General features: G+C 46.4%; 1 protein-coding gene across 1 annotated transcript in view; it reads right to left on the bottom strand.

Annotated features, from left to right (window-relative positions):
• Nucleotides 1-25766, bottom strand: part of LOC147119099 (uncharacterized) — a 69744-nt gene that overhangs the window by 39550 nt on the left and 4428 nt on the right. The gene's annotated exons all lie outside the window — the stretch shown is intronic.

The following is a 25766-nucleotide window of genomic DNA, read 5'->3' as shown; positions in this document are numbered from 1 at the left end:
CAGGAGGGTGGATGACAGAGTAAATCCCTTCCCACACATGGAGCAGATGAATGGTCTCTCTCCAGTGTGAACTCACTGGTGTCCCTTCAGATCCCCGGAGCTTTTAAAGCTCTTCCCACAGTCAGAACATTGAAATGGTCTCGCATCAGTGTGAACAAGCTGGTGTTGCTTCAGATCCCCAGGGCTTTTAAAGCTCTTCCCACAGTCAGGACATTTAAAGGGTCGCTCGTCAGTGTGAACTCACTGATGTGCCAGCAGGTTGGAGGGCTGAACGAATCCCTTCCCACACACGGAGCAGGTGATCGGTCTCTCCCCAGTATGTAGGTTTTGGTGTCTCTTCAGCTCCCCGGAGCTTTTAAAGCTCTTCCCACAGTCAGGACATTGAAATGGTTTCTCATCAGTGTGAACTCGCTGGTGATGGTTCAGATCCCCGGGGCTTTTAAAGCTCTTCCCACAGTCAGAACACTGAAATGGCATCTCATCTGTGTGAACTCGCTGGTGTCTCAGCAGGTGGGATGAACAAACAAATCCCTTTCCACACACGGAGCAGGTGAACGGACTGTCCCTGGTGCGACTGCGCCATTGAACTTCCAATGCAGACGGGGAACTGAATCCCTTCCCGCCGTCCCCACCTTTACCTGGTTTCTCCCCGGTGTGACGGTGCACGTGTCTCACCAGGTCAGGCGTTCGGCTGAATCCGCGTCCACGCACCGAACACGTGTGCGGTTTGTCATCGCTGCGATCGCTGCTTTCTCCTTCCATGTGCAAAGGCCGATGATATTCAGGTCCGGATGAATCAAGCGACTCTTAGATCTTGACGTGATGTTTGGTCTGAGCTTCCCGCCTGTAACTGCTCCACTTCTATAACCCTGTAAATTGAGATCAGAAAAGGATCAGAGGCAAACTGTTGTTTAATTTTCCTCTTTCCAAACCCAGGGGCAGCGAAGCTGATTTTCAGGCCCTGGCTGCTGCAGTTTGGTTGAAAGGATCAGCAGTAATGGCGGCTGTAATACCCACAAGCCCCCACGCTCCAGAAAGCGCTCTGTTGCCTCTGAGTCCCGCGCATGTGCTCATGGCCCCGCGCTGTCCCTCCTGCTCCACAATCGCCCATCCCGTTCGGTCCGTAATGCGCACGCTCAGCGCACAAAACCCCGCGGTTGGAACATTGGGTGCGCATGCAGGGCCGCAACATCTGGTCCGTGTGCGTGGCTCAGGTGGGGGCGAGTCGGTGTTTCGCCTCAGCCGCAAGGGAGGTGCGCATGCACAGGACGACCGAATATTCTTCCTGTCAGCAATCACTCCCTCGTTTCTTTAATAAAAACAAAAACTGCTGGAAATACTCAGCGGGTCAGGCAGCATCTGTGGAGACAGAAACAGAGTTAACGTTTCAGGTCGATGACCTTTTGGCAGAACTGCTTGTTCTTTAGTGTCAGCTGTGGCTCAGTGGGTAGCAATCTCGCCTCTGAGTCAGAAGGTTGTGGGTTCAAGTCCCACTCCAGAGACTTGAGCACAAAAATCTAGGCTGACACTCCAGTGCAGTACTGAGGGAGTGTTGCACTGTCGGAGGTGGCGTCTTTTGGATGAGACGTTAAACTGAGGCCCCGTCTGCTCTCTCGGGTGGATATAAAAGATCCCATGGCACTATTTCGAGAAAGAAAGACTTGCATTTATATAGCGCCTTTCATGACCACCAGATGTCTTGAAGTGCTTTACAACCAATGAAGTACTACAATGAAGTAGTCACTATTGTAATGTGGGAAAAAGCAGGGGAATTATCCCCAGTCTCCTTGCCAATGTTTATCTCTCAATCAACATAAAAAGATAGATTATCTGGTCATTATCATATTGCTGTTTGCGGGTGCTTGCTGTGCGCTAATTGGCTGCTCCGTTTCCTACATTACAACAGTGACGACACTTTAAACAGTACTTCATTGGCTGTAAAACACTTTGGGACGGGCAGTGGTGGTGAAAGGCGCTATATAAATGCAAGTGTTTCTTTCTTCACTGGTCTGACCAGCGACCTCTTCTGGCTGATGGTTGATTGACAGCCGAGAGTCCGCGCATGCGCACACGGAGCAGTGGTTTGGACCGAGTCCGGCACAGCGACCCCTCCCGGTCACCAAGGGTAATAACCGCGCTTGCCCAGAGGAGGCCAAACCACCTCCCCCACTCGCAGCTGCGCCTGCGCACTTGGATCCTGCCGGATGGAGTCGGCGCGGGGCATTCCGGGAAAGGCCTTGGTGTCGGTGACGCAAAGTGAGTTTTCTCCGCTCCAATTGGGTGGAGAATCGCGCGGGGTGGGGGGGAGGGGTGGATCGGGAGAGAATAAAGAGAAATAGAAAAACCTGAGAGTCCGCGAGGCCCCGGACCGAGCGGCGTCAGTTAGAGTGGTAACGTGATCTCCCCGGGGACACGTGACCCAGGCCCACGGCCTGATTGATGGGAGCTTCTGACCAATAGGGAGCAAGCGGGGCGGGGCTGGAGGAGCGAGCCGGCTCTACCACAGAAGGCAGTAGAGGCCAATTCATTAAATATATTCAAGAAAGAGTTGGATATATTTCTTAAGGCTAAAGGGATCAAGGGATAAGGAGAGAAGGCAGGGACAGGGTACTGAATTTGGATGATCAGCCACGATCTCATTGAATGGCGGAGCAGGCTCGAGGGGCCGAATGGCCTACTCCTGCTCCTATCTTCTATGTTTCTATGTTTCTATGTTCATCATAACTTCCTTGCTTTTGGACTCTCTGCCTCTATTTATAAAGCCCAGGATCCGGTATGCTTTTTTAACCGCTTTCTCAACCTGCCCTGCCACCTTCAATGATTTGTGCACACATACCCCCAGGTCTCTCTGTTCATGCACCCACTTTAGAATTATACCCTTTCGTTTATATTGCCTCTCCTCATTCTTCCTACCAAAATATATCAGTTCGCACTTTTCTGCATTAAATTTCATCTCCCACGTGTCCGCCCATTCCACCAGCCTGTCTATGTCCTCTTGATGTCTGTCACTATTCTCCTCACTGTTCACTATACTTCCAAGTTTTGTGTCATCTGCAAATTTTGAAACTGTGCCCTGTACACCCAAGAAAAGCAGTGGTCCTAGTACCGACCCCTGGGGGACACCACTGTGTACCTTCTTCCAGTCTGAAAAACAACCGTTCACCACTGCTGTCTGTTTTCTGTCACTTAGCCAATTTCATATCCATGCTGCCAATGTCCCTTTTATTCCATGGGCTTCAACTTTACTGGCAAGCCTATTATGTGGCACTTTGTCGATCGCCTTTTGGATATCCATGTACACCACGTTAACCGCATTGCCCTCATCAACTCTCTCTGTTACCTCATCAAAAACTCAATCAGAATCAGAGCGGCTGGGCCCGGCGGACGTGCGGCCAGGACCCTGGCACCAGGAAACCCAGGGTGCAGCACCTCCACCATCCGAGCCATCGCTTCCCGGTTTCTTCAGCCGGTTCCACTGAGTCAGACTCGGGAAAAAGGACAGAAGCCAGGCTCCCAGAATAGCCCGCGGCCCCGGGGAGCATGCGCACTCTCAGCGGGGAAATCAGTGCGTTGGATAGAGCGGTTTCTGGGGCACAGGGAATTGTGGGTGCGACAGCCGCCATTAGTCAGCGGCTGTGGGGAAGAGTTTTATTGCAGGCTGAAGGAAGGTAGGTCCCTGGCCGCCTGTGTAGGTCTTTTTGTTGCTTCAGTTTGAGCTGGAGGGGAGATGGAGGAGAAGCTGCTGGGTTTAACCCCCAGTACTTCTGAGCCAAGGAGGACCCAACAATTTCCGATGTGAGACTGTCAAGGGAGGTGGATTCTGGGGGAGATTAGGTTGTTAAACAGACACTGTCCCTACAATGTAAAATAATGTTGTTTTAGGAATAAGTATTTCTGTAGAGGCTTTTAATCCAGTTTACATCTGCAGATTCGTTTTAATTCGTTCTTGGGATGTGGGCGTCCATAGCAAGACCACCATATATTGCCAATCCCCAGCTTCCCATTGAGAAGGTGATGGTGGGCTGCCTTCTTGAACTGCTGCAGTCCGTGTGGTGAAGGTACTCCCACAATGTTGTTTGGTAAGTAGTTCCAGGATTTTGACCCAGCAACGATGAATATGTTCAAGTCAGGATGGTGTGTGACTTGGAGGGGAACTTGGAGATGATGGTGCTCCCATGCAACAGCTGCCCTTGTCCTTCTAGGTGGTGCAGGTTGCGGGTTTTGGAGGTTCTGTCAAAGTTCTGGTCGAGTTGCAGATGTATAAAGTTCATCTCCTTCGAACCTCTCCCACTCCCACCTCTCTCTCTCTCTCCTCCCATAAAGGCCAGAGGCCCAGACCAGGTGGCAGATTCCCTTCCCTGAGGGACATTAGTGAACCAGTTGGGTTTTTATGACAATCTGGCAGCTTTCATGGTCACTTTTTTCTAGTGCCGGCCCCACAAATGACCAGATTCACTGAGCTCAATTTCACAACCTGCCTTTGTTTTCTTGTGGGTTCTCTCTCACGCTCCCTGTTTTAAATTAATTTTACAGGGTATTGGAAGGGGAGGATTTACAGATGGGAAACTCAAACCACACATCACGTCAAGATCTGACAGTCACTCAATTCATCAGGAACTGAATATCATCGGCCTTTGAATATGGAAGCAAAAAGCACCATTCACAGCGGAGAGAAGCCGTACATGTGTTCTATGTGTGGACGAGGCTTCAGCCAATCATCTGGCCTATCGACACACAAGCGCAGTCACACCGGGGAGAGGCTGTTCACCTGCTCTGTGTGTGGGAAGTATTACGTCCGTGAATGATTGAGACACGGACAGCAGGAGCTGAACAAAACAAGTCTTTACTGCTGGAAGTCAATAGTGAAACTGAAACAACAGAGGCTCACTAGCGCCTTTTATACAGGGGTGGTCACTGCCGGTACTGCAGTCTGAGACCAGTTATTCTCTTAAAGGTACATACACAACAATTCCTCCCCTTTTAGATAAACAGTACATAACATTCATTTAACAACTAAATGATAACTAATTACAATCACAATTACGGTTGCTAGATACATTGGTTAAGTTTAAGCAATTATAAGTTCAGTCTTTGAGGAGGCTTCCTGATTCTGTCTGGATAACGCCTCTTTGGGGTATCAGGTTCTTCTGGCAATGTTGAGTCGGGATCAATGTCGTTGTTTGGTTCATCTGCTTCCAATATTAACGGTTCTGTGGTAGCTGCAATTGGAACGTCGATTTCATTACCAGGTGTATCAGATCGTGGTGTGGAGTTGACGTTTTCCAGTGACTCTAGAATCTGGTCAGCATGGCGTCTTACAATGCTCTCCCCAACGTCCACGGTATACATGAGAGGTCCTTGTCGTGTACAAATCATTCCTGGCTGCCATTTCTCAGTGCGGTAGTCCCGGGCCAAAACTGGTTGACCTATCTTAAAACTCCTGGTCGGCCTTTCATTCATATTCTGAAACTGCCTGTTCTCCACATCTCTTCGGACGTTTGGCTCAACCAAATCCAAGCGGCATCAAAGTCTTCGATTGAAGAACATCATGGCTGGAGTTTGGTTGGTAACCGCATGTGTCGCATTCCGGTAGGCAAACAAGAAGTTGTCCACCTTGTGTTGTAGGGGTATATCTTCATTACACATTGCCTTGATAGCCTTCTTGAATGTTTGGACAAACCTCTCGGCCAATCCATTAGTGGCTGGATGATATGGGGCAGATGTGTAATGCTTAACACCATTGTTCTTTAAGAACCTCCGGAACTCTTCAGACACAAACTGTGGTCCATTGTCAGAGCAAATCTGTTCAGGCAGCCCATTCCTGGTGAATATGGTTCGTAAAACTGTGATAGTTTTTTCCGTGGTGGTTGAGGACATTTTTATTACCTCTGGCCACTTTGAATGTGCATCCACCGCAATTAAAAACATCGAGTCCATGAAGGGACCAGCAAAATCAATGTGCACCCTTTGCCATGGAGATGAGGGCCACTCCCATGGATGCAGAGGAGCTTGTGGTGGGGCATTTTGGACCTTCTGGCATCCTGCACAGCTCTTGGTCATCTCTTCGATTTCTCTATCGATTCCCGGCCACCACACAAACGCTCTGGCTAAGTTCTTCATTTTTACCCCACCCAGATGACCCTCATGAAGCTCATTGAGCACTCTATCCGTCAACTTAGGTGGAATTACTACTCTGGATCCACACATCAAGGTTCCTCTGCACACTGACAGCTGTTCTCTTCTCAGCGAGAATGCTGGCAGCAGTGGTTCCCATGTGCTGGCCATCCCTTCACTGTTAAATCATAGACCCGTGATAGTGTCGGGTCATTCCGTGTTTCCTTTTCTATGTTTGCATTCGTCACAGGGAGACATTCGACTATGGTTGAGTGGAATAACTCCATTGGATCCACTGCAAGGTCTTCTTCTTCCACCGTCGGCAACGGTAGGCGTGACAATCCATCAGCATTTCCATGCTGTTTAGTTCCTTTGTACTCGATGTCATATTGGTGTGCCCCTAGGAAAAGGGACCATCTCTGCAGCCGTTGTGCTGTCATTATCGGTACGCCCTTCTGAGGGTTGAAAATGGAGACAAGAGGTTGATGATCGGTTAGTAGAGTAAATTTTTGACCGTGCAGGTAGTGATTGAACTTCTTCACCCCCCACACTAGGCTGAGGGCCTCTCTGTCAATCTGGGCGTAGTTACGCTCGGCAGAAGTTAACGAGCGTGACGCAAAAGCTATCGGCCTCTCTAAACCATCAAGGAATTTATGTGACAGTACCACCCCAATGCCGTAGGGAGACGCATCACACGCCAGTCTGATCGGCAGTGCTGGGTTGTAGTGAGCCAATACTTCCCTTGAAGTGATTAAGTCCTTACTCTTCTGAAAGGCACGCTTACAATCATCGCTCCATTTCCATGCTGCCCCCGTTCGTAGCAGGGCGTTCAGTGGGTGCAGAATTGTCGACAAATTCGGCAAAAACTTATGATAGTAATTCACCAATCCGAGGAATGACCTCAGTTGTGACACATTTTCAGGCGCTGGGGCCTTAACAACTGCTTCAATTTTGTCAGGGGACTTATGTAACCCCTCTTCATCAATCACGTGGCCACAATACGATATCTGTTTCTTAAAAAATTCGCACTTGGGGCGGTTGGCTCGCAGCCCATGTTCCCGTAGTCTAGTGAGCACCTGTTCTAGGTTGTTAAGGTGTTCACTGTCATCTTCACCTGTCACAAGGATGTCATCCAAGTAACACTGAGTCCCCGGAATCCCTTGCAGGACTTGTTCCATCGCTCTTTGCCATATCGCTGGAGCCGATGCTACTCCGAATACCAATCGATGATACTGGTAAAGACCTTTGTGAGTGTTTATCGTGAGATACTTCCTAGAGGACTCTTCAACCTCCATCTGCAAATATGCTTGTGCTAAGTCAATTTTTGTAAAACGCTTCCCTCCAGACAGTGAGGCGAAGATGTCTTCTATCCTTGGAAGAGGATATTGTACTGTGTGAAGGACTGGGTTCACCGTCACCTTGAAATCCCCACAGATGCGAATCTTCCTTGGCTCCCCGGACTTATTGCTTAACGTTTTCTTCATGACAGGAATGATGGGTGTCACCCACTCGCTCCAGTCGACCTTAGACAACACGCCTGCCTTCTCCAGATTCTCCAGCTCTGCCTCGACGGCTGGGCGAATTGCATATGGTACCGGTCTTGCTTTGAAAAACTTGGGAACTGCATTCTCTTCTATTTTTATCGAGGCAGTTACGCCTTTAAGCGTGCCCAGTTCTTGTTGAAATACCTCTTTGGTGTTAGCTAAGATTGTTGACAATCGTCCAGGAGTGACGTCTTCATCTTTTTTACCGTCCACCGTCATTGCATGAATGGAGTGCCAATCTAAGTTTATCTTCCTGATCCATTCCCGTCCCAATAACGGTGGTCCACCATTTGGCAGTATGTAGAGATACAATTTCCGTATTTTCTTGCCGTTGTATTCGACAGGCACCCTTATTTTTCCTCTGGGGTATACTTTTTGCCCCGTATACGTCGTCAAGACGATGGATGTCTCTCTCAAGGGTATGTGTGAAAATAGCCGCTCGTAGTCTCGTCGATTCATGACGGTTAGCGCTGATCCTGTATCCAATTCCATTTTAACTTGGGACCCTGCTATCGTGAGGGTGACCCAAATGGTTCGGTGATCCTCTTTTGCGATTACATTGTGAAGTTTGAGACAGCTTAGTCTCCTGTCCCCGGATTCACTATCACTCATCTGGTCTTCGGAACTACTGTCCGTCATCTTTTGTACTTTCTTGTACGGTTCCTTAGTAGCCTTTTTGTTGTCACTGTTCTTCTTCCCAGACCTGCAAGCTCGTGCAATGTGTCCCATCTTCCCGCATTGCCTGCATATTTTGTCTTTGGACCAGCAGTCCTTCTGGTCATGGTTAGTTCTGCCGCAGCGATAACATTTTGCAAATCCCCGTGTCATTTCGTGGGTGCCGTATTCCTGTGGTTTTTGTTGAATTTCTGCAGCTCCCTGGCTGCTGCTTCATACGATACTGCCACGCTGAAAGCCTCATCTAGCGTCAGCTCTTTCTCTGATAGTAACTTCTTCTGTGTTCCTTCACTCAGGAGTCCACAGACAAATTTGTCCCGTAGGGTATCTGCCAGTCCTTCTCCGAACTGGCAGTGCTTTGATAGCTTGCGTAGTTCCGTAAGGTACTCAGCATTGCTCTCATCTTTATGCTGAGTTCTCCTGTGGAATTTAAATCTTTCTGCTATCAACAGCAGTGCAGGGTTTAGGTGTTCCTGTAGCACAGCAACAATTTTGTTAAAACTCTTCGCCTTCGGTTTGGCTGGAGTAATCAGGTCCCGCAATAGGCCGTACGTTCTTGCGCCCATTAAATTTAGCAATATCGATGCCTTTTTCTCCTCAGCTATTTCGTTTGCCTCGAAATATACCTCGACTCTTTCCACATACGTGGTCCAGTCCTCTAGTGTATTATCAAAAGCAGTGATACAGCCAGTCTTCAGCATCTTGCAAATCTAAAATGGCGCCTCCCGCGCTTTGCCTTCTTCCACAATTTAACAAAATGGCACCTCCCGCGCTTTGCCTTCTTCCCCGCTGATTACGATGGCGCCTCCCGCGCTTTGCCTTCTTCCCCGTTGTTGCTAGCGCTGCTTTCCGCGGTTCCCATTACAACTTGCAGCTCCTCGCGATTTCTTGCGCGTTTAATATTTCTTTTTTTATTATTTTCCCGTCGTGGAACAACCCTGTGGGACTCTTGCCTCCCTCTTCGCGGGTCTATACGCAGCCCGGCTTCGTAGCACCGGCCGCGCCCTGTGTGCTCCACCCTCTCTCTTCTTCCCGACAATGCTGCTCGGCCCCGTTGCAAACCACCCGCTCGAGTTTGTGACCGCCGCAGCCCAGGAAGGATCAGTGCACTACCTGCCACCAGCTCGATTAGCTGAAGCACCGTCGACAGGAACCAGGCCCCACTTCCGACAGCTTCTCCAGCAATCTTCAACTCCGCTAACACAGGGACGGATGCCCACGGTCGACGCCCGTTTCCACTGCTTCTTACTTTTTTTTTTTCTTTTTCTTTCTGGCCTCGACCTCTGCTCACTTCGCTGTAGGAATGGATCCCAGGAGGTGGTGCAGACTGTAGGTAGGTTCGTATCTGCTCGTCGCCAGTATTACGTCCATGAATGATTGAGACACGGACAGCAGGAGCTGAACAAAACAAGTCTTTACTGCTGGAAGTCAATAGTGAAACTGAAACAACAGAGGCTCACTAGCGCCTTTTATACAGGGGTGGTCACTGCCGGTACTGCAGTCTGAGACCAGTTATTCTCTTAAAGGTACATACACAACAGGAAGGAATTCACTAATTCATCTCACCTACTGATACACCAGTGAGTTCACACTGGAGAGAGTCCGTTCACCTGCTCCGCGTGTAGGAAGGGATTCACTCAGTCAACCCACCTACTGAGACACCAGCGAGTTCACACAGGGGAGAGGCCGTTCTCTCCTGTGTGTGGGAAGGGATTCACTCAGTCATCCGACCTGCTGACACACCAGCGAGTTCACACTGGGGAGAGGCCATTCATCTGTCCTGAGTGTGGGAAGGGATTCAGTCTATCATCCACCCTGCTGAAACACCAGCGAGTTCACACTGATGAGAGACCATTTAAATGCTCGGACTGTGGGAAGTGCTATAAAACTTCCTGGGATCTGATATGCCATCAACGTGTTCACACTGATGAGAGACCGTTCAGGTGCTCTCACTGCGGGACTGGGTTCAGGTGATCACCTGAACTCACGGTACACCAGCGCACTCACACTGGGGAGAGACCGTTCACCTGCTCCGAGTGTGGGAAGGGATTCACTTGTTCATCCACCCTGCTGATACACCAGCGAGTTCACACTGGGGAGAGGCCATTCACCTGCCCTGAGTGTGGGAAGGGATTCACTCAATCATCCACCCTGCTGAGACACCAGCGAGTTCACACTGGGGAGAGGCCATTCACCTGCTCTGAGTGTGGGAAGGGATTCACCCAGTCATCCCACCTTCTGACTCACCAGCGAGTTCACAAGTGACTGCAGGGGTTGGATTCTGCTGTTGTTGCTGCTGTTAATCACATCCAGGACTGAACCATGTTCATTCTGACAGGTGGGGATTGTTTCTGCTGATGTTAATAACTCCGGGAACTGGGCTGGAGTTTAATATTCTGGATATATGTCAAATGAATCAGCTTTGTTTTAAACACATTGTTGTAGATTATTGTCTTTCCCACCTGAGTGTTTAGCATCACCTGGCTGGAGCTCAGAAAGGACAATCTGGGGGAGGGCCGTATGGCGGGAACAGAACTTCAGCCCGGACACAGTCCTTCAGGGCCACACTGAGAGGGGCAAACGGCACTTTGGTCTTTCTCGTCTCTCTTCACTGACAGCAAAGGCTCCGTGTGGGTTAATCTTGAGGCTTGTGAGAAACATGTCCCAGCCGCTCTCTGCCATGGTTCAGAGCTCCTAGGCACGGAACAGAAGGCTCCTTTAGGAATGTTCCCCAGTGCTTTTTCTTTTAATGGCCTTATTAATCTGTGTCGCTACTTTTAGTGATTTGTATATCTGTATCCCTGCATCCCTCTGCTCCTCCAGCCCATTTAGACTCTATGGGGGAAAAGTTCGGTGGCGCCCCCTTTGGGTCGCTAACGTCGCCGGGCTAATTTTAGCGCCTCGAAAAAGTTAGCGCCCCTGTGCATTAAATTCAGTGGTAGCGCCCCAGGCAGGAGGCTCCCCTCCCTTTTGATGTGCTACCAGTGAATTTTGTGGCGCTTTGTGTAACAGCGCCACGCCTGTCGGCACATAGCACCGCGTCATAGCAGACTTCCCTCCCTGATTAAAGGGGAGGGGCCCAGCACTGCACACATCGGGGCCCTGCTGGACCACCGGGGAGCGGGGTGTCGGATCAGGAGGAGCGCCGGGCTGAGCAATCGTGGCCGACACCCCGAAGAAGAAAGGGGAAGGAGGCAGGTGCTGGCAGTCGGCCAAAGTAAAAGGTTGCCGCCCGACACCTGCCCTTTAAGTGGCGCCGCCATGGCTGCAGGAACGATCCCTGACCCTGTCGGACATATCGTCCAGCGATAGGTCAGGGGTCACAACCCAAGGTTGCAGCCGGGGCACTGCACATGGCGATGACGTCATTGCCGGCGGTGCAGTGCCGCGGGGCGCTACCGACTACCGCCACCGCTAACCTCCCGCTGAATATCGCAGGAGGCGGAAAGCAATCCAATTTCTCCCCCTTGTCCAAGTAGTGTGTGGCCTCCTTATTCTTCCCACCAAAACACACCACCTCACACTGATCTATAGTGAAATTCATTTGCCAATTACATGCCCATTCTGAAATTTATTAATGTCTTCTTGCATTTTGTCTTCCTCGGTATTAACTCTACCTCTCAATTTGGTGTTCTCGACAAACGTTGAAATTGTACTTCTGATTCCCGAGTCCAAATCGTTTATGAACAGTTGTCCCAGCACCAATCCCTGTGGAACACCACTTCCCACCTTTTGCCAGCCTGAGTAGCTACTCCCAACCCCTACTCCATGTTTTCTGTTTTGTAGCCAGCTTGCTATCCATAAACAGTATGTAAGATCGACAAGATGACCCAGGTCAGGCCGTGTGGAGTGAAGGGCCAGGCAGCAGAATGGATGGAAAGCTGGCTACAAAATAGAAATCAGAGGGTTGGAGTTAAGGGAAGTTTGTTGCGATCTTTCCATCCATTCTGCTGCTTGACCTTTGACTCCACACGGCCTGACCGTGGTTATCTTGTAGACCGTACATACTGCAGACACAGTGCACCAGTGGTGGAGGGGGTGGATATTGAGTCCTGTGGCGGGGCGCCCTGACAGGGTTACAGACCCTTCAGCCACTGGAGAGACATGGAGAGCTGAGCTCGGCAGCATTAGTCCTGTTTTGCATCCTCCCTCCACCCATCTCTCACCTGCTGCTGTTAACCCCTCGCTTCTGTGAGGAGGATCTACCCCTAACTTGGGGGATCAGTGTTCGCTGCTTTAGGAGACTAAACACGCCGGTCAGTCTATTGTCACTTTCTCAGTAATACACAAAGTCAGAAACTGTAAAATAAGTAAAGTTTTATTAAGGTACCTGGACTTCACTCTGAGAAACCCAATTGCGTTTGCACACAAGTATGCCTCCCAAAGAGTGCGCCCCTAGACTCACGGGGCTACAATATTTATACATTTTCATAAATTGCAACTCATCATGAGAATACAGAAAACTAGGCGATCACGCGCTGCACAAGTCATTTGTTTCTTTTTACAGAGTTCTGTTTAAAATTCACTTTTGCTTTCAACAAAATTCGACCATGAGCCTGTCTCCAACAGTTATCTAAACATTCTGTTCCTGTCCATTCTTATCGATGTGTACTGCATTCCCACAGTCCTGCATCAGTTTTTTACATTTAAACTATTCACTGCATGTCAAGTAGTCCATCATGCTTTGCGAATCATTGGTAAGGCAGTATGGGATTAATCCAGCTTAACATTCCCTCCTTTTATCATTACATGATAACCTCGACCTTTTCTCTACATACTGGACAGGGTGTCACTTATTCCATATATACGTTTAAAGATTATATTTTTATCATTCATAGTTTCCTTTGAACCTATACAGCATATATGGTTATCTGAGTCAGTCGCCCTACTTCAGTTGGGAAGTAAATGCAATATACAATATAAGCATGCAATCAAGCAAAGGTAACCCGTTATCAATGTCCAGGGGTTGGGTCCATTCTTGTCCCATTTTATTTTAGTATTATGCCGAATCTTCGTAAATGCTATCATCTTCCTTTAATTCTTGCAGCTCTTTCATGTTACTCCTAGTCCAATCCTGTGTGACATTGACATTTCCTTGAGGTTGATTGATTATAACCATCTGCTTTTCACCTCCTGATCCACGCTTAATCAGTCGATTGATTATCACCGAGACTAGTACATATAAGACAACCAGACAAATGACCCATTCCAAGATGGTTCTAAACAGTCCTCCAAACAGTCCATCTAATAGACACAACGGTCCCCATCCACAATTTCCCGTTGTGTGATCAATGTCTCCGGCCTCCTTTCCCTTTCTTTCAATTTCATCAGTTTCGTTTTGGATCTGCTTTGAGAAATCACTAATGTCCGTACAACATTCTGCTCCGATAACTGCGCATGCTCCTCCCTGTGCATGTAAAACATAATCTAGTGCCATCCTGTTTTGTAGGGCAAACATTCTTATTTGGCCCATTTCCTTATTGATCAGTTTCAACGCCATGGCTATGTCTCTGGCAATATCCTCCACATCCTGTGCCAAATTTCTTATTTCATCTTGTAAAGTCCGCGCCTCAATAATACACGGACTTCGGGAGAACAGTTTAACAGGTACTTTACTGAACAGGAGGGCAACGTCAGACTGAAATACAGAAGCCTGCTAGGGCCTTTTATACAGGGGTGGTCACTGCCGGTACTGCAGTCTAAAACCAGTTCTTCCCTTAAAGGTACATACACAACACATCTAATGCCATCATTACTCCGTAAGATGATACTGAAGTTCCTAGGAGTTGGTTCCACCAGTTTTGGTGGTGTGTTTTGAAAGGATCTGAGCCCAAGAGTTTGCGCATGGCGAAATTAGTCCCATAATTTCTTTTTTTTCCATTGACTGTAGGTTGGGTCTTCACTCAGAATTTCATCTTCAAGTCTGAAGGCTGGAACAATAAATGCTATAGCACATCTTCCTTTAAAATTATTTGGTAAATATGGGTATCCAGTATGATTGCACACCCACATAGTCCCTTCAAGTGCTCTCAGAGAACACTGGTGTGATGGTCTGGCTAGGTTCTCTAGATTCCATTCTGAAGTTTGCAGACATTTGGTATGTCCTTTTGAATTATCATGGGGTTTGGTAGGCCACATAATTTCGTTGTGTTGGCCCTCTCTTTTACCATTTATGGAGATGATGATGTCACAAAATGTGGGGAAAAGCGCCCCAACCTCCACTTCACCAATTTTTGATTCCATGCACCATTCGAAATGCGGTACGATTGTTATAGATATACCGTCTACATTGGTACATTTTTTACAGTTATCGGTTCCGGGCAATATTCTTTGGACCAGGGTCGTATTTCGTGCCTTGTCAAGTTGCACTCTTTATCGGAAGCATATGTAAGTTTGGCTTGTTTATGCATTAAGTCGCATATCAGACAGTCGTCAGATGTGACTGCCATCAATGGAAAACCTCCCGCCGTTCCTACTGGCCTTGGAGTACATAGTTTTGATTTATTCTTCCATGGGTGGTTTTCTATAGTTTGTGCCTTTTTGTAGATATTTTGTATCCTCTCGCGCCACTTCTGGTATAGATTTTCTCCTTGAGATGCCAGGAGTTTCCTTCCTCTTTTTATGAGGGAACCATTTATATTTATTAGTGCCGATAACTGTACTCGATTCTGACCATGACAACACTCGTTTATGTGGGTCTGATCATAAACGTATACGTCCTTATGGGACCAATTTCTTCCGGGATCATACATATTCTGCCATCCTGGGAAATTATAAGAATTTTTCCATCTTGGTTTATGTACAGTGATGTTGCATTGGCTATCATACTGGCCTTTGTAGTTTCCAGTTCTATTTAAAGAGTGTTTGGTAAAATTGCATAGACACCAGTATGTTCCTGGTACATTTACACACATCTGACCTGTAGAATTTAATTGATGTGATAACACCACCTGAAAGGGGTCCAGTGGGCATCTAGTGATGTTTTTACATTCATTCACATTCAGCACAGTTTTTATCCGTTCCTGGTACGTTAGCTCTATACCCTTCTCTGCACTCATATTTTGCTTGGTTGTATCCCCTTTCCTGAGTGTTATCTATCGGACTGGCTGTTGTGCTGATGGTTGACCATTCGTCAATTATGGTACACCATTTGCGTCCCGTGGGAAGTCTCTGGGTACAGGTGCACAATGTAGTCTGTCCCTGTTTACAATACATTGCGGATGTCTTAATTTTATCATCACTGGCAGAGTCATTCGTGCAGTTCCCTCGGTTAATATTAAAATTGTCACGACATCCCCATCCGCAAGAAAATTCAGTGCACCCATGTTATTTGGAGCAGCGATTGATGCATTGTCCCTCTGTCGCTGTTAAGGTTATGTCCATTATGACAAGAGTGGTGATGACAACTTGCACTGTGAAGCGTGAATCCATTTTGTCTTTCCTTCGACCTTCACTGCGGTATGCGTGGTTAACAGTACTTGATAGGGTCCCTTCCACCTGGGTTCTAATCCTTTTCGGTAGAAGTTCTTTACGAAAACATAATCACCCGGTTTGAGTCGATGACAGGCGTCCTCTGGTGTTGGTTTAGTAACAGCTGTTACCTGTTGATGAGACAACTTTAAAGCAGAGGTTAGTGACATACAATAAGACATCATCTGATTGTCCATTACATGAATATCTATTTGTCTGTCGTCTTGGATGGGAGCCGAGAACGGGGTTCTTAAAGGTCTTCCGAAGATAATTTCTGCTGGTGATAATCCTGTCTTTCATTGGTAATACTTCTGGCCATTTTAATTTGGTTTCTACACAAAGTTTGGCCAATTTTAGTTTTAGGGCTCCATTAGCCCTTTCCACCAGTCCTGCTGATTGTGGATGGAGCGGGCAATGTAAATGTTGTCTAATATTGAGAACATTGCAAAGTTCAGCATTAATTTCTGCAACAAAATGTGGTCCGTTGTCGGAACTCAATTGTATTGGCACTCCGAACCTTGGCACAATATCTTTCAGTATTATTTTGCACACAGTCTTTGCGGTATTGTTCCTTGTTGGGAAGGCTTCTATCCATTTACTAAATACATCAATGATAACTAGTACATATTTATATCCATAAGCTGATTCTAATTGTACAAAATCTAACTGTAGTATTTGAAAAGGGACCGTCTGGGATAGGAGTTGTTGCTGTTACTGTTGGTATGGCTTTTCCTGGGTTGTGTTGCTGACATATCAGACAGTGATCAATTGTCTGCTGTGCCACTTTTTCCCACTTTGGGTTGTACCAAGAATTTTCCAATTTGGAGCAACTATCCTTCCCTTTGGGTCGGCATATAGTTGTGTCAAAGGATCCTTTTTACAATTTTCTTTTATCCACTTTTGTTTTTCATTTTCAGGAGCGTCCTCCTGGTGCTTTTGTACATCTTCCAACGATGGCGCACAAGAGAGATACTTCCCTCCCTCCTTTTGTTCCAACTGGGGCATTTGTTTTTGGTCCTCATACATAGCGGCATATTTTGCAGCTTCATCTGCCAATCTATTCCCCTCGGCAACCTGTGTATGTAACCGTGTGTGTGCCTGGTATTTTACTATGGCTAATTCCCCGGGTAGTAATACTGCCTGTGTCAATCTTTCTACCTGTACTTGGTTCAATATGGGAGTTCCAGATGTGGTCAGAAAACCCTTCCTTTTCCATATTATTCCAAAATCATGTGCTAATCCGAAGGCATATCTCGAGTCTGTATAAATATTTACTTTCATCCCTTCTGATAATTCGTATGCTCTTGCTAGTGCGTGTAATTCTGCTTTCTGTGCTGACCAATGATTTGGAAGTTTACCTGATTCTACCACATTTGGTGATTCTATAATTACGTATCCTATCTGTCCTTCACCTGTATCTGATCTAGAGGCTGATCCATCCACAAAGTACTCATGGTCTGGGGTATTCAAAGGCACGTCCTTTAAATCAGGTCTGATTATTGTTTGGGTCTCAATTTTTGTTACACAGTCATGTATTGGTTCACCTACATGTTCTGTGGGTTAATCTCATATCTACTTATCCTTGCCGACGTCATGTGCTGTGTGGATAATTTGTTCAGTAATCGGTAGTAGTCACATACAACCTAAATAGTCCATCATACATTGGTCTTTCTAAGGGCAGGGCCTCTCTTAAGGCTTGTTTTAAAGAATTGAACGCATCTCTTTGTGCTTCTGATAGAACGAACGGTTCTCTAACCTGTGATCCTGTTAGTATAGTTAGGGGCCTCGTATGTTTAGTGATTTCTGGTATCCATCTGTCCTGCAGAAATTTATTAATTCTAAAAATGCTCGTATTCCTCTTTTAGTAGTAGGTTCCGGATGTTGGGATATTGTTTGTGTCCTTTCTGAGAGCAGGACTTTTTCATCTGGTGTCAGAATGTGCCCTAAGTATGTTACATGCTTTTTGCAAAATTGAATCTTTGCTTTTGATACGACATACCCTTCCCTTGACAAATGGTTCAAAATGAATTTTGTATCTATTTGACAATCCATTGCTGTTGCCGGGACTGAGCTGAAGCCAATAATTCCCCCAATCTCACCAACGTTTGAGTGATAATTTCATCATCCTCTGATGCTTTATCGTATGGCAATTGTTCAAAAGCTTGTTTCATAATTAACATATCCTGCTCTACTTTATCCACAGCTGCCTTCGCGTCTTTAGCCGATTTCTCAGCCATCGGGTACATTCTCATTTCGTAATTCATTGCACATTGCACATTAGTTGACACACACACGCACCATGCAACTTCAATCACAACTTCTAGCCGCAGTCATGATCGCGAGAGAGAAAGAGAGAGAGAGAGAGAGAGAGAGAGAAAGTGCGCAGCCTGTGACCTCGAAGAGGGAAGCACAGGCTTTTAAAGGGACAGTACACTGAAGATGAATGAGCACACACTCGGCAGGTTTTTTATTATTCTTAACTACATCTTACACTCTCAATCACTTTCCTTTAATTACCATTCATATCTCATTCATGAGTCCTGGAGAAACTTTACTGTCCAGTACAATATTTAAGATAGAAAACATAGATCAAACGTTCTCACTTGATCCAAGTTATTAACACCTTTTTATTTATCATTATTTTAGAGGATATTTTATTTTCCCAAAAGTAACCCAATATATATTGCCTGAGTCCATTTCGTCATTTCAAAATTATCCCAAAATCCAAACAGCAATATTATTGTACCGGCAGGTTTTGTCAATGTTCAATTTCATTTCTATCAATTTATCCTCCATTTCCAATTTCAGAAACAAGTAATTCTCAGGCTAGGTAGCTTACACAGTGTTTTAACATTAGTGACAGAAGTGCTGCAATTAGTTTACAAGGTAACTTCCATATAACAAAAGAAAGAAGAGACTCCATTGTGACTCTGCTTAGAGCCCAAGGTTAAGTTATCAAATCATAAATTCCTTCTGTCACTGGGGAAATATTAACTTAAAATTAAGAAACTTAAATTATTTAACGTCCAATATCATTAAGCTTCATACTAAAGTTGGGTTAACTCCTTTGCAGGGTTCTAAGAAGGTGGAGCAAAACATTATCAAATGCACGTCATTACGTTACTTCACGTAAACTTAAAAAAAAAACTTTCCCGATCGAAAAAGACAGTTGTGTTTTTATACTTTAACCAAACACGAACACGGAGGTAATATGGACAAAGACGGGATTGAGCAAAATTCACAAGCTAAGTATTATTCAATGCGGTCTACACAAATTCACACCAACCAGAATTTCACCGTGGCCACAATGAAAGTCTGGTCTTACTAGGTTAATTAACCTCAAAACTCCAATTTATTCCAGATCTTGTAAACATTCAAATTAATTTTCTTCCAAGCACATTGGCAACTGTAACTTTAAGGCAGAAGCCCATCTTTTGTAAATCTATGAACAGACAAACAAAACAAAATAGCAAACTCTTGCAGAAAACAGTAAATTACGTCATAATAATTTTCTTATTGTCCTTTCTTCAGATGTCTTTCCAAAATACTGTAAAAACATTGAGTATAACTGGAGAAAATTAGTCTTTCACAAAACAAATCAAATCAAACTGCTTTAGAAGATTTCACCATAGCAACTGCGACTCCAAGGTTAAATCTTAGACTGAAACTTAATCTTTTGAAAAACAAACTTTTGTTGTTCCTCTCAGTTTTTATACACCATCACTTTTAAATTGTAGTTCAAAGATTTTTTCTCTTGGGGCACAATCTTATTCGCACATTCTTAAAACTTCCAAAATCAAATCAAAATGCTTTTGACACAGAGAAGTGGGTGGAGCTAAAACACACATAACAGAATCTTTCTTTTAAAGGCAGACTTTTCAGACAAAAGAAATACTGTAACTTCTTAAACATTCATAGTCAGAAAAACAGTCACACTTTAACACACACTTTCACACCAACTGAAATTCCAGCAATTTTATTTAAGGTTCCTTTCACTCAGCAATCTTGTGTTATATTTGTCTCGGCACAGATGTTAATAACTTCCATGTCGGTAAAACTTTAAGTTTATCTTTTTTCCCCTTTTTTCTTATTTTGTTCAATTATTATATTTCCTGCCCCCATTTTCCCCACTCTTATTTTTTTCTACCCCCATTTTCCCACTTTTAGTACGTACTTGATTTTTTTCCAATTTGTGTACGTACTTGCGAACCGGTTTAATGCGCTTAACCCTTTACACACTTTATGGGACTTTCACCCAAAGGAATATAACCTGTTTTCCCCACTTTATGGGACTTTCACCCAAAGGAATATAACCTCTATAACACACTTTATGGGACTCGAACCCAAAGGAATATAACCTCTATAACACACTTTATGGGACTCGAACCCAAAGGAATATAACCTCTATAACACACTTTATGGGACTCGAACCCAAAGGACTTGAACCTATTTATGGGACTCGAACCCAAAGGACTTGAACCTAACACTTTATGGGACTCGAACCCAAAGGACTTTAACCTAACACTTCTGACTTTGAGAAAGTGTGATCACTCAAATTCTTACCTAAAGGATTCCGTCAGCACAAGGCCAGGATCACAGCGAATGCGGCAAGTCACTTCGTAACAGACAGAGCAAAAAGGTAAAAGTCTTACCTGTGGCCACTTAGTTGCTCAGTCGTCCGAAAGCGACTCGTCAGCCTAGGCCGCTGTGATTTGGACCGAAGTGCTTTGGAATCCCATCCTCGTCGCCAGAATTGTTAACCCCTCGCTTCTGTGAGGAGGATCTACCCCTAACTTGGGGGTCAGTGTTTGCTGCTTTAGGAGACTAAACACGCCGGTCAGTCTATCACTTTCTCAGTAATACACAAAGTCAGAAACTGTAAAATAAGTAAAGTTTTATTAAGGTACCTGGACTTCACTCTGAGAAACCCAATTGCGTTTGCACACAAGTATGCCTCCCAAAGAGTGCGCCCCTAGACTCACGGGGCTACAATATTTATACATTTTCATAAATTGCAACTCATCATGAGAATACAGAAAACTAGGCGATCACACACTGCACAAGTCATTTGTTTCTTTTTACAGTTGTTTAAAATTCACATTTGCTTTCAACAAAATTCGACCATGAGACTGTCTCCAACAGTTATCTAAACATTCTGTTCCTGTCCTTTCTTATCTATGTGTACTGCATTCCCACAGTCCTGCATCAGTTTTTTACATTTAAACTATTCACTGCATGTCAAGTAGTCCATCATGCTTTGCGAATCATTGGTAAGGCAGTATGGGATTAATCCAGTTTAACATTGCCTCACCCACAGTCGCCACCGCCGCCCGCACATGCTCAGCTCACACTGCCCGGGTGATTGACGGGAGCTCTGGACCAATAGGAAGAGCGGGGCGGGGCTGGAGGACCGAGCGGGCGGCGGGTCCTCCAACCAATCGGAGTGTGTGAGGGGCGGGGCCTGCAGCACCCAGTGGGTGGGGCTCAGCCCGGAGCTCCCTCATTGGCTGAAACTGCATCATTTTCAAACCTGATTTTTCTCAAACTCCAGGAGAAAACTGGAGCTTTCTGTTGTGGCTTTAAACAGATGAAACCCTGTGGGGTGGAGCAAACATCGCAACATTTGGTAGTGAAATGGATTCATTCAGGACAGACAGCAGGGATTATTTCAGGAAATAACACCGTGTAGTGAGAAAGGAAATGCAGTGGATGTTGTGTAGATGGATTGTCCAAAGGTGTTTGATAATGTGCCGGACGGGAGGCTTGTTGATCAAATTAAGGCTCAGGGTATTAAAGGGAGTGGGGCAGCGTGGATAGGAAGATGGGTAAAGGGCAGAAAACAGAGAGTAGTGGTTAATGGCTGTTCTTCAGACTGGAGGGATGTAAACAGTGGTGTCCCCCAGGGTCAGTGTTGGCACCATTGCTCTTCTTAATATAAAGAAATGATCTGGGCTTGGGTTTACGGTCAAAAGATCAAAATTCCCAGATCAGACCGAAACAGGGACTACGGCCAACTGTGAGGAGGACTGTAAGTGGCTTCAGTGTGAATACACAGGTTGGTAAATGGGGCCGGGAGATAATAGATGACATTTAAAGTCAAGAAATATGGGTTTTGTGAGTTAAAAAAGATAGAATGTACACTGAATGGGAAAGGTTTAAAAGTAGAGGAGTGGAACAGTAAAGAGGTGTAAGATTCTAGCTGATGCCTTGTCTTATTCATTAGTCGGTTTGAGAGTCTAGTGTCAGCAACTTTAACACCTTATTAAGGAATATAAGGTGAGCAGATTCTGTGCCCTCCACCGTATCTTATATTGATCCAGCAATCAGATCTGTGTCCAGGGGAGAAATTGATGGGTTTCTCTTATCTTTGGGTTAAATGTTCTCATAGAGCTGATGGATGTCAGTGCTGGGGAATGGGGTGTTCTGAGCACTGAGTGTCTGCCTGAAGCACTCTCCAGTCAGGTACAGCACCAGTTAGAAACAGAGTAAAGCTCCCTCTACACTGTCCCATCAAACACTCCCAGGGCAGGTACAGCATGGGTTAGATACAGAGTAAACCTCCCTCTACACTGTCCCATCAAACACTCCCAGGGCAGGTACAGCACGCGTTAGATACAGAGTAAAGCTCCCTCTACACTGTCCCATCAAACACTCCCAGGGCAGGTACAGCACGGGTTAGATACAGAGTAAAGCTCCCTCTACACTGTCCCATCAAACACTCCCAGGGCAGGTACAGCACGGGTTAGATACAGAGTAAAGCTTCCTCTACACTGTCCCATCAAACACTCCCAGGGCAGGTACAGTATGGGTTAGATACAGAGTAAAGCTCCCTCTACACTGTCCCATCAAACACTCGCAGGGCAGGTACAGCACGCGTTAGATACAGAGTAAAGCTCCCTCTACACTGTCCCATCAAACACTCCCAGGGCAGGTACAGCACGGGTTAGATACAGAGTAAAGCTTCCTCTACACTGTCCCATCAAACACTCCCAGGGCAGGTACAGCATGGGTTAGATACAGAGTAAAGCTCCCTCTACACTGTCCCATCAAACACTCGCAGGGCAGGTACAGCACGGGTTACATACAGAGTAAAGCTCCCTCTACACTGTCCCATCAAACACTCCCAGTGCAGGAACAGCACGGGTTAGATACAGAGTAAAGCTCCCTCTACACTGTCCCATCAAACACTCCCAGGGCAGGTACAGCACGGGTTAGATACAGAGTAAAGCGCCCTCTACACTGTCCCATCAAACACTTCCAGTGCAGGAACAGCACGGGTTAGATACAGAGTAAAGCGCCCTCTACACTGTCCTATCAAACACTCCCAGGGCAGGTACAGCACGGGTTAGATACAGAGTAAAACTCCCTCTACACTGTCCCATCAAACATTCCCAGGGCAGGTATAGCACGGGTTAGATACAGAGTAAAGCTCCCTCTACACTGTCCCATCAAACACTCCCAGGGCAGGTACAGCACGGGTTACAGTCCGAGTAAAGATCCCTCTGTGATTCTGCAATTATTTACACAGGAGATCCCCAGTACTCACATTCCTGATTATCCAGCAGAATTTTCACAGGGATAAACCCTGCAAGAGACTTCACTGCATTGACACTAATCTCCTGTGTGATATACTCGCTGGAGTTTAGAAGAATGAGAGGTGATCTCATTGAAACATACAAGATTCTGAGGGGGATTGACAGGGTAGATGCTGAGAGGTTGTTTCCCCTGGCTGGAGTGTCTAGAACTAGGAGTCATAGTCTCAGGCCATTTACGACTGAGATGTGGAGGAATTTCTTCACTCAGAAGGTTGTGAATCTTTGGAATTCTCTGCCCCAGAGGGCTGTGAATGCTGAGTCTTTGAGTATATTCAAGGCTGAGATATATAGATTTTTGGACTCTAGGGGAATCAAGGGATACGGAGATTGGGCGGGAAAGTGGAGTTAGAAACATAGAAACATAGAAGATAGGAGCAGGAGTAGGCCCTTCGAGCCTGCTCCACCATTCAATGAGATCATGGCTGATCATCCAAACTCAGTACCCTGTCCCTGCCTTCTCCCCATATCCCTTGATCCCTTTAGCCTTAAGCAATATATCTAACTCCTTCTTGAATATATTTAATGAATTGGCTTCTGTGGTAGAGAATTCCACAGGTTCACCACTCTCTGGGTGACGAAATTCCTCCTCATCTCTGTCCTAAATGGCTTACCCCTTATCTTTAGACTGTGACCCCTGGTTCTGGACTCCCCGCCATCGGGAACATCCTTCCTGCATCTAGTCTGTCCAGTCCTGTTAGAATTTTATAAGTTTCAATGAGATCCCCTCTCATTCTTCTAAACTCCAGCGAGTATAAGCCCAATCGACCCAATCTCTCCTCATACTTCATTCCTGCCATCCCAGGTATCAGCCTGGTGAATCTTCGCTGCACTCCCCCCATGGCAAGAACATCCTTCCTCAGATAAGGCGACCAAAACTGCACACAATACTCAAGGTGTCGTCTCACCAAGGCCCTGTACAACTGCAGCAAGACATCCTTGTTCCTGTACTCAAACCCTCTCGCTACGAAGGCCAACATACCATTTGCCTTCTTAACTGCCTGCTGTACCTGCATGCTTACCTTCAGCGACTGGTGCACAAGGACACCCAGGTCTCATTGCACTTCCCCTTCTCCCAATCTATTGCCATTCAGATAATAATCTGCCTTCCTGTTTTTGCCACCAAAGTGGATAACCTCGCATTTATCCACATTATACTGCATCTGCTATGCATCTGCCCAATCACCTAACCTGTCCAAATCATACTGGAGTTTCTCGGCATCCTCCTCACAGCACACACGCCCACCCCAGCTTTGTGTCATCTGCAAACCTGGAGATATTACATCTAGTTCCCTCGTCTAGATCATTAATATATATTGTGACTAGCTGGGGTCCTAGGACCAATCCCTGCGGTACCCCACTAGTCACTGCCTGCCACTCGGAAAAAGACCCGTTTATTCCAACTCTTTGCTTCCTGTCTGCTAGCCAGTTCTCTATCCAAGTCGATGGCATCGAGGTCAATGTGGTAAACCACGTTCACTATCGTATCACTGTTAGTAGTTAGCACTGTTCACCACTGTTCGTTATAACTGTATCACCGACCACTATTGTATCACGGTACGAGGTCGCCTCTTGCCACACTGCTATACCTGGGATGACCACTGCCGACTCCGCCTTGGCTCCACCCACCAGGCCAGGTATAAAGGTGAGCGACTGGCTGGTATTCCTCCTGCTTGGATCGGATCACCCACGAGAGTGGGCTCTGTTATTTAGTCAATAAAAACCTTTAGTCACCTTCGTAACTCTTCGCCTTTTATTGGAGGAATTGATAGGTATATCAATTTTATTGACTAAATAACAGAGCCCACTCTCGTGGGTGATCCGATCCAAGCAGTGGACAAGTCCATCCCCTTTCAGGTGGAGAGCGACGCATCCGACTTCGCCTTGTTCGGGTTCCCGAACTATATACACAGCGACCGGGGCTCCTCCTTCATGAGCGAGGAACTCCGGCAATTCCTCCTAGAGAGAGGTATTGCAGCAAGCAGGACCACCAGCTACAACCCCAGAGGTAACGGTCAGGTGGAAAGAGAGAACGCGACGGTATGGAAGGCCGTCCTCTTAGCCTTAAAGTCTAAGGGCCTCCCAACCTCCCGCTGGCAAGAAGTCCTCCCGACAGCGCTGCACTCCATCCGGTCATTACTTTGCACGGCCACTAACACCACCCCCCATGAACGAATGTTCGTTTTCCCCAGGAAGTCGACTACGGGAACCACTCTACCAACCTGGCTGACCGCCCCGGGGCCGGTCTGGCTGCGGAAACACGTGAGGACCCATAAAATGGACCCCCTGGTCGAGAGGGTGAACCTCCTGCACGCCAACCCCCAGTACGCCTACGTGGCGTACCCAGACGGGCGGGAGGACACTGTCTCCC

This window comes from Somniosus microcephalus, chromosome 4, assembly GCF_052327205.1.
Source record: "Somniosus microcephalus isolate GS21.2 chromosome 4, FLI_Smic_1.0, whole genome shotgun sequence".
In the NCBI taxonomy this organism is placed as follows: Eukaryota; Metazoa; Chordata; class Chondrichthyes; order Squaliformes; family Somniosidae; genus Somniosus; species Somniosus microcephalus.
Note: the sequence above shows the minus strand (reverse complement) of the source record. Positions and strands in the feature narration are given on the sequence as shown.